We start from the raw sequence: 6,998 nt of genomic DNA, 5'->3' as shown, positions 1-6,998 counted from the left end.
TTGAAGTCTGAAGTTGTGAAACACCTTTGCACCCCATAAAGCTGTCTTTTGTGGCCTATGAATTTTGTAGCTGTGGTTAATGGAAGTCTGGATCACAGAAATCTCCTAACTATGCAAGTTTATGTTTTATATACTACTCGGTGTTGTAAGAGGGTGTCTTTCCATATGTTCAGTTTTGGTAGATTCGGAAACTAAAGGACAGAGAGACAAAGTGATGCAATCAAGATCACACAATTTAGTGAAAAAAGGATCCCATCATTAGATCTCAGTAAATTCTAAATGAACATTGACAATTTAGACCAAAAGTATCTCTCCCATATGAGAGTTGAAACCACTTTCATGATTTCACATAGGAATGGCATGGTAATGCATCAAACATTGCTAAATGCGCTAATGAAGAAATGACACAGAAGCCAGAATGATCTCCCTCACTCCTGCTTACTGCCTCTATACTTGCTAAAATAAAATACCAAATGTGGGTGCTATAGATGTTTGTAAAGATCATCTGTAAGCAGAAACCACAAACATATATAAGAACATGAAGAAGAAATATACATTCCTCTTACTCTGCCCTCATTCACTTTGCATAAACATATGTATGGAGGTAGTTGTGAGAAAGCACCCCTCTTAGATGAATCAGGGTAAGGAAGGAGCTGCTTGTATCTCCTGCATACATGGTAAGCACCGGAATGAAATAATGGCACTAATATGTGTCAATAAATCTGCTATATCTGGAGCCATACTCTATGATGTGAGGTGATTGGATGAACCCTGTCAGTAACTGAGAGAACGGATAGGAAAATAAACTTCAGAAATGATACACACACACACACATATATCTATATAAATATATATATGTCCACATAAGCTGGAACTCAAAAGTATAGACTGCGGAAAAGACTCGCACGCCACAACTCCAATTCCAAAAGTTACCCTACCAAGTGAATTCACCTTCCACTTCAGTGTTCCATTTATCAGTTCAAGAAATTGTCAAATTAGATGAGAACACCCCAGCTACCAGAGATCATATATGCACAGGTAGCGTTAGAATGTATCCAGCACTAGCCTTGCCTTTGAGTAGCTATATCGTTTATAGCCTCTGATAGATCCATCACAGAAAAAGGTCTATAACCCGGAACCATAAGCAAACCAAACCCACAAAGCAGCGGCTTAAATATACCAGTGCTGCATGAAATATGCCTGCCCACACTCTCATGGCATCATCATGCTATACTAAGAAATGAGATCTTTTCATAATGTATGCCTGTAACCTCACTAATCTAATACCTAAAATACCTGGAGACCCCATGCCTGCATGAATTTTTTTAACAAGTATGCTAAGTAAGTTTATGAGGAATGTGACTGGCTGATCACAACTATTCTTAATCCTGTTGGTTTACCAAAGGACAAGAATGATGCATCAGCAACAAATTCACTCCTCGAAATCAAGCAAATCTTAATCCACCATACATGCTATTGACATGTATCAACACATGACAAGAAAGTGATATCCATCGTCCTTAATAGTCCGGCCCGTTTACTCACAAGATCCAAAGTGTTAAATGTGGGTAACTTGGACCCGGGAAGATGGTAGTTATCGTTTTGATGCACGCTAGGAAAATACAAATGATTGAAAGGATTTTTTTTCTAATCTGGAGAAAGGAGGGTTAGAACAAATACTTTGGAGCTGAACACATATTAATTGAGGATTTATTTTGATACTACTGTCTGGGATCCATTTATAGACAATGCAAAGCCGAGCTAGAGAAGATACACTCAGTTTTGAGCATCAACTTACAACCCTGATGAAGTCCGCAAGGACGAAATGCGTTGGCTAGGCTGATTGTTTGTTTGCATGCACAAAAAAATAGAAATAAATCAAGATTTTTTCATCAAGATCGTGCGATTCCTGTCTATCACAAATGTACATCCCCGTGATTTCAGGTTTGATAATTCGTATACTCTGTTGATATCAATCATGATGTTTGGGTATTGTTGAAGATGGAAATATGATGTACAAAATCGATAGTATGATATAGCACTTTACTATCAATGATAATATAGGTTTAGATAATAGACACTCCTGTCCTGTATGTGCTAATAAGTTTTTTGGCGATTCTTAGGCAGGAGGATCACAAACAGTTGAGTGTCTAGATCTTGCTAATGAAGAATACTGATGAATACTAGTGCGACTGTCCTATAGCCTAACTGCCTTCTTCTTGTCTCTAAATTTGTGGGTAACAGCTATCCAGCAGAAGGTTCTAAACTAGGAAATGCAAATACACTCAGAAAAAAATTCAAGGATAAGCTTTAATACCCAAAAACACTCTCTATACTGTGTCTGTCAACAGTCATGGCATAGCATGGTGTGGGGGATACACCTATGACCTAAGATCCCATTTGTGTATCCAGCAAACAAGCAAAGTTCCTACCTGTTATTAACAGAGGACATAAATGCAGAGTCAGAAATGCACACACACTCCCAAATTTCATATGTGCAGTCAGCAACTATCCTAACTCAGCCTATGTGTGCATACTATGACAATGGTAGCAGTGGGGTAAGAGTTGCACATCCAAGAAAAATGGCGTATGACTTGAGTAAAAGAGATTTAAGATAATTGGTGGCACGTGTCTGTGTGAATTTATGGTGCTCGCCATACAAGCATCCTGCTACCATTGAATATAACAAAAGCAACCATGGATATGGTCATTCACAAGTTTAGATTAAATGATGGGAGTACATCCACATAGTAACAAATTAATGTAATTCCATAATTCAAATGGAGAACAAACACCAATGAAATCATTGTTCTTGTATTTAATATTGATAAACTTTATTGAACACCATCGGATTGATACATCGGAATCAGGTGACACGTGTTTCATCTTAAGACTTTTTAAAGGCTGTGAAAAAGTGTATTTAAAATCAACTCACTATAATGATCTAATAAGGTGCAGACATTTTGCTAATTGTTTACATATTAGAAACCAGCACCTAAAAAAGGCAGTGAAGTTGTTATGTACTAGAAAGTACTGGCTCACGAAATTAAACGATAGTGCCAAGGGTGCATCAAAAAGACTAAGAGCCAGATTTAGATCTTGACGGACAGGTTACTCCTTCACAATGGTGACAGATATCCTGTCTGCCGAAATATAAATCCCATTATGTCCTATGGGAATTATATTTCAGTGGACGGGATATTTGTCACGGTTGGGATAGAATACCCGTCCGCCGAGATCTAAATCAGGCCCTAAATGTCATTGTGTGGGTAAAGGAATGTTAGTTGTAGAGTGCAATGCTCAACCATGATAGAAGGACCAATTAGTGAAGATTAAAATCCAACTAAAAAAGGCCTATGTAAAATTAGTAAAGTGTAATATCAAAATGGTAGCCTATATGTGAACTTGTGTGGTGAGGAAATGGTCGTAATGTCCAGATACTCATGCAATCAGAACACAGAATGTGTGCTCACTGAATCAAAAACTATACCTCTCTTGTTATTGTGTCCATATGTAAGATAATCTGAAAGGTTGTAGAAAATCATTAAATAATGACTAAAAAGGTGGGCTTTATGGATTATGTACTCAGGTCAAGAGTGAATACTTATTGAATTGTGAGGTAGAGGAATATTACGGTAGTTGTACTCTCACTGCTTGTGCGTGGTGATGTCAGTACCACCCACAAGTTAGCTTGGGCTAAAAATGTAAATATGTAGGAGTGGAGAAATTGAGAAATAGGGACATTGATGGTTTAATGGACATAATCAAGGCTCACACCTAAGATAAAGGTAGTGATGTAAGGACTAGACAATGCCCTCTGTTGCTTACACTAACTTCAATTAACTGTCTTATACACAACATGAGTAAATTTGATGATCTAGAGACAGTGGGCCTGATTTACAAAGGTAACTTAAGATTTTGAACAAGGTCACTGTTAGACCTGGCATCCTTAGGGTGGTCCGTACCCAAACGTTTAGCTTTTTACCACCACAAATTGCTGTATTTCTTTGTTGGCCTTTGAACCCTGTGCAGTTTACCACTGCTAATCAGTGGTAAACCGCATGTGCTTCTTACTTTAAACATGTGTGTAATTTAAACCACACTAGCCAGTTTTGACCAACAGCGATTTATCACTGTGATTTTCTGTAAAAAAACTATGGCTTTCCAACTTTGGGAGCTACTGTGAATAACCTGGCTTTAAATATGAGCACTCTTGTTGTGTAAATACTTGATGTTGTGAATTACATACTGTTTTACTCACTCCCTCATCCTCACTTCAATCACTATACCCTCACCTCTCTTCCCTTGTTCTCCTGGGGCACTACTTTAAAATGTGTTGAGCAAATGTTATGAACCACTGTCTGTTCAGTGTGATTAAACAACACTGTGCATCAAGCATATCATTGTTTTTCCATTCCTTTTTCTAAATTATATATAACTCTTTTCCTGAATGTGCGTTAATCTGTTTACTGGGACCACTGTTCCTATGTACTGTTCGATACCCATGTACCAGTGACGTTATTTGGGTTTACCCTTCTAGTTAACTATATTTGTGCAGATGCATACCTACGAGGTATATAACTGATTTATTCAGAACCAAACAATGGTAGAGAGCGAGACTCTGTCTTATATGGAGGAATACATCAACTAACTAATACAGGACCCTACCCACAACTTTCTATCTTCTACCACTCCAAACATTGACTTTACTCTTAACGATAAAATTGCACATCTAGAACACTTTGAAAGAAACTAGTGTGGACCCACGTACATGGCCACCTGCTGACCAAGTATCTGCAAGCAAAAATCATACCAATCGGACTACAAGTACCAAACGAGCCAGCCATTTTTGTTGATGTGCCCAAATTTAAAGAGGGATTTAGTTTAGTTGCGAATAACTGCTTCCGGCACTGGATGGTGCTGGGGGTTGAGACAGCAGCTGAACAAGTAGAGATTATTATAGGGCAGATAGCTGCCCTTAAGCTAGAAATCACTGGAGATTCCACACTCACCAATGCAAAGGAGGCTTTGGAACATTTGGGCAAATCTTTGAAAGATTTTGAGACAAATGCCCAGAGTAAGAAGTTGGAAAAATTAGCAAAAGATATTCGATATTATGAGAAGAAGAATACATACCCGTATCTACTAGAGGATTATTATAAAGAAGACAGCCAGGGACGTTTCAACAACAGAGGCAGAGGGGGATACCGGGGACATAGAAACTACACCACCTTTTCAGAGTCATCATACAGTACAGACAGCGATAACGAGCAACCTGGACCCAGTGGAGACTACAGCTATCAGGATAACTGGCAGCAACCCCAAGGACCTTATCAGCCTTTTTTAGGACAGGGCCAATGGAGACCACCAAGGGGCCGATGTGGACCCTGGCCCAGAGGAATACAGAGGGGTCAACGTGCAACCAGCAGCAATTGAGAGAGAGGACGAGGCCATGTACAGAAACAGGTCTGTTTCCAACCCGAGAACCACAGGGAAATCAACATGCTGCGGAGGACCTACAGATGGTGAAACAAACACAGAACCCTGTAGTTAACATTTCCTCATATACACTGAGAGATGAAGAAACCGGTGTCCTAAGTAAGGGTCTCTCTTTTGTGCCCACAGCACGCCCCAATGAATTTGCACTGAAAACTGAACTACATAGTTTCTTAAGAAAAATCTGTCTCATATTTTTTCAAACACTCTTCTCCATCCTTATCAACTTCGCAGACAGGACTACGGATTCCTTCAACCTTTGTTTCACTGGGACACAAAATGACCAACAAAATTCTAGCCTATGAGATTGTTGTCATGAGGGATGTATCAAAAATACTAAAGGAACACAAGCATACGAAATACAACATCACCAAAATGGAAAAGGAAGCACTGATCTCCTTGAAAAACAATAAGGACATAGTGATCAAGCCTGCGGATAAAGGGGGGTGCCATTGCTGTATAGGATGTCACAAATTACAAAACAGAAATTCTGAACCAGCTATAGGATGGAGTTGGCTACTAGAAGATAAGATCAGACCCTTCAACGGACCTTGCTGAGGTTATACTCACTCTCCAAAAACCAAAGGAAATGATGGACGGAGTGTTGAACATTGCAAGCACTCACCCCCAGTCAACTGATCTGGGTTTAATCCATCACCGTTCTTTAGCCCACTCTGCCACCCCAGTTCAGACATGGCCATATGCAAATCAGTCTGACCCTGTGCCTCATGGGAACAGTCCAGCCCGAACTGCCAAGCCATGTCTTCCCTGGACCGGAAACAAGCTTCCTAGGACCGGTTTCTGGCATTTCAGCCGTCTTCAGCCAGGCTTGCTTGAATCCAGTGGCAAAGTGAGCAAGGGACTCACGTCTGAGCATTCCCTGCCAACTTATGGCGAACAAAGCAAAAACCAAAGGAAATGATGGACGGAGTGTTGAACATTGCAAGCACTCACCCCCAGTCAACTGATCTGGGTTTAATCCATCACCGTTCTTTAGCCCACTCTGCCACCCCAGTTCAGACATGGCCATATGCAAATCAGTCTGACCCTGTGCCTCATGGGAACAGTCCAGCCCGAACTGCCAAGCCATGTCTTCCCTGGACCGGAAACAAGCTTCCTAGGACCGGTTTCTGGCATTTCAGCCGTCTTCAGCCAGGCTTGCTTGAATCCAGTGGCAAAGTGAGCAAGGGACTCACGTCTGAGCATACCCTGCCAACTTATGGCGAACAAAGCAAAAACCAAAGGAAATGATGGACGGAGTGTTGAACATTGCAAGCACTCACCCCCAGTCAACTGATCTGGGTTTAATCCATCACCGTTCTTTAGCCCACTCTGCCACCCCAGTTCAGACATGGCCATATGCAAATCAGTCTGACCCTGCCAGAAACCGGTCCTAGGAAGCTTGTTTCCGGTCCAGGGAAGACATGGCTTGGCAGTTCGGGCTGGACTGTTCCCATGAGGCACAGGGTCAGACTGATTTGCATATGGCCATGTCTGAACTG

The sequence above is a fragment of the Triturus cristatus genome, chromosome 8, assembly GCF_964204655.1.
Source record: "Triturus cristatus chromosome 8, aTriCri1.1, whole genome shotgun sequence".
Classification (NCBI taxonomy): Eukaryota; Metazoa; Chordata; class Amphibia; order Caudata; family Salamandridae; genus Triturus; species Triturus cristatus.
Note: the sequence above shows the minus strand (reverse complement) of the source record.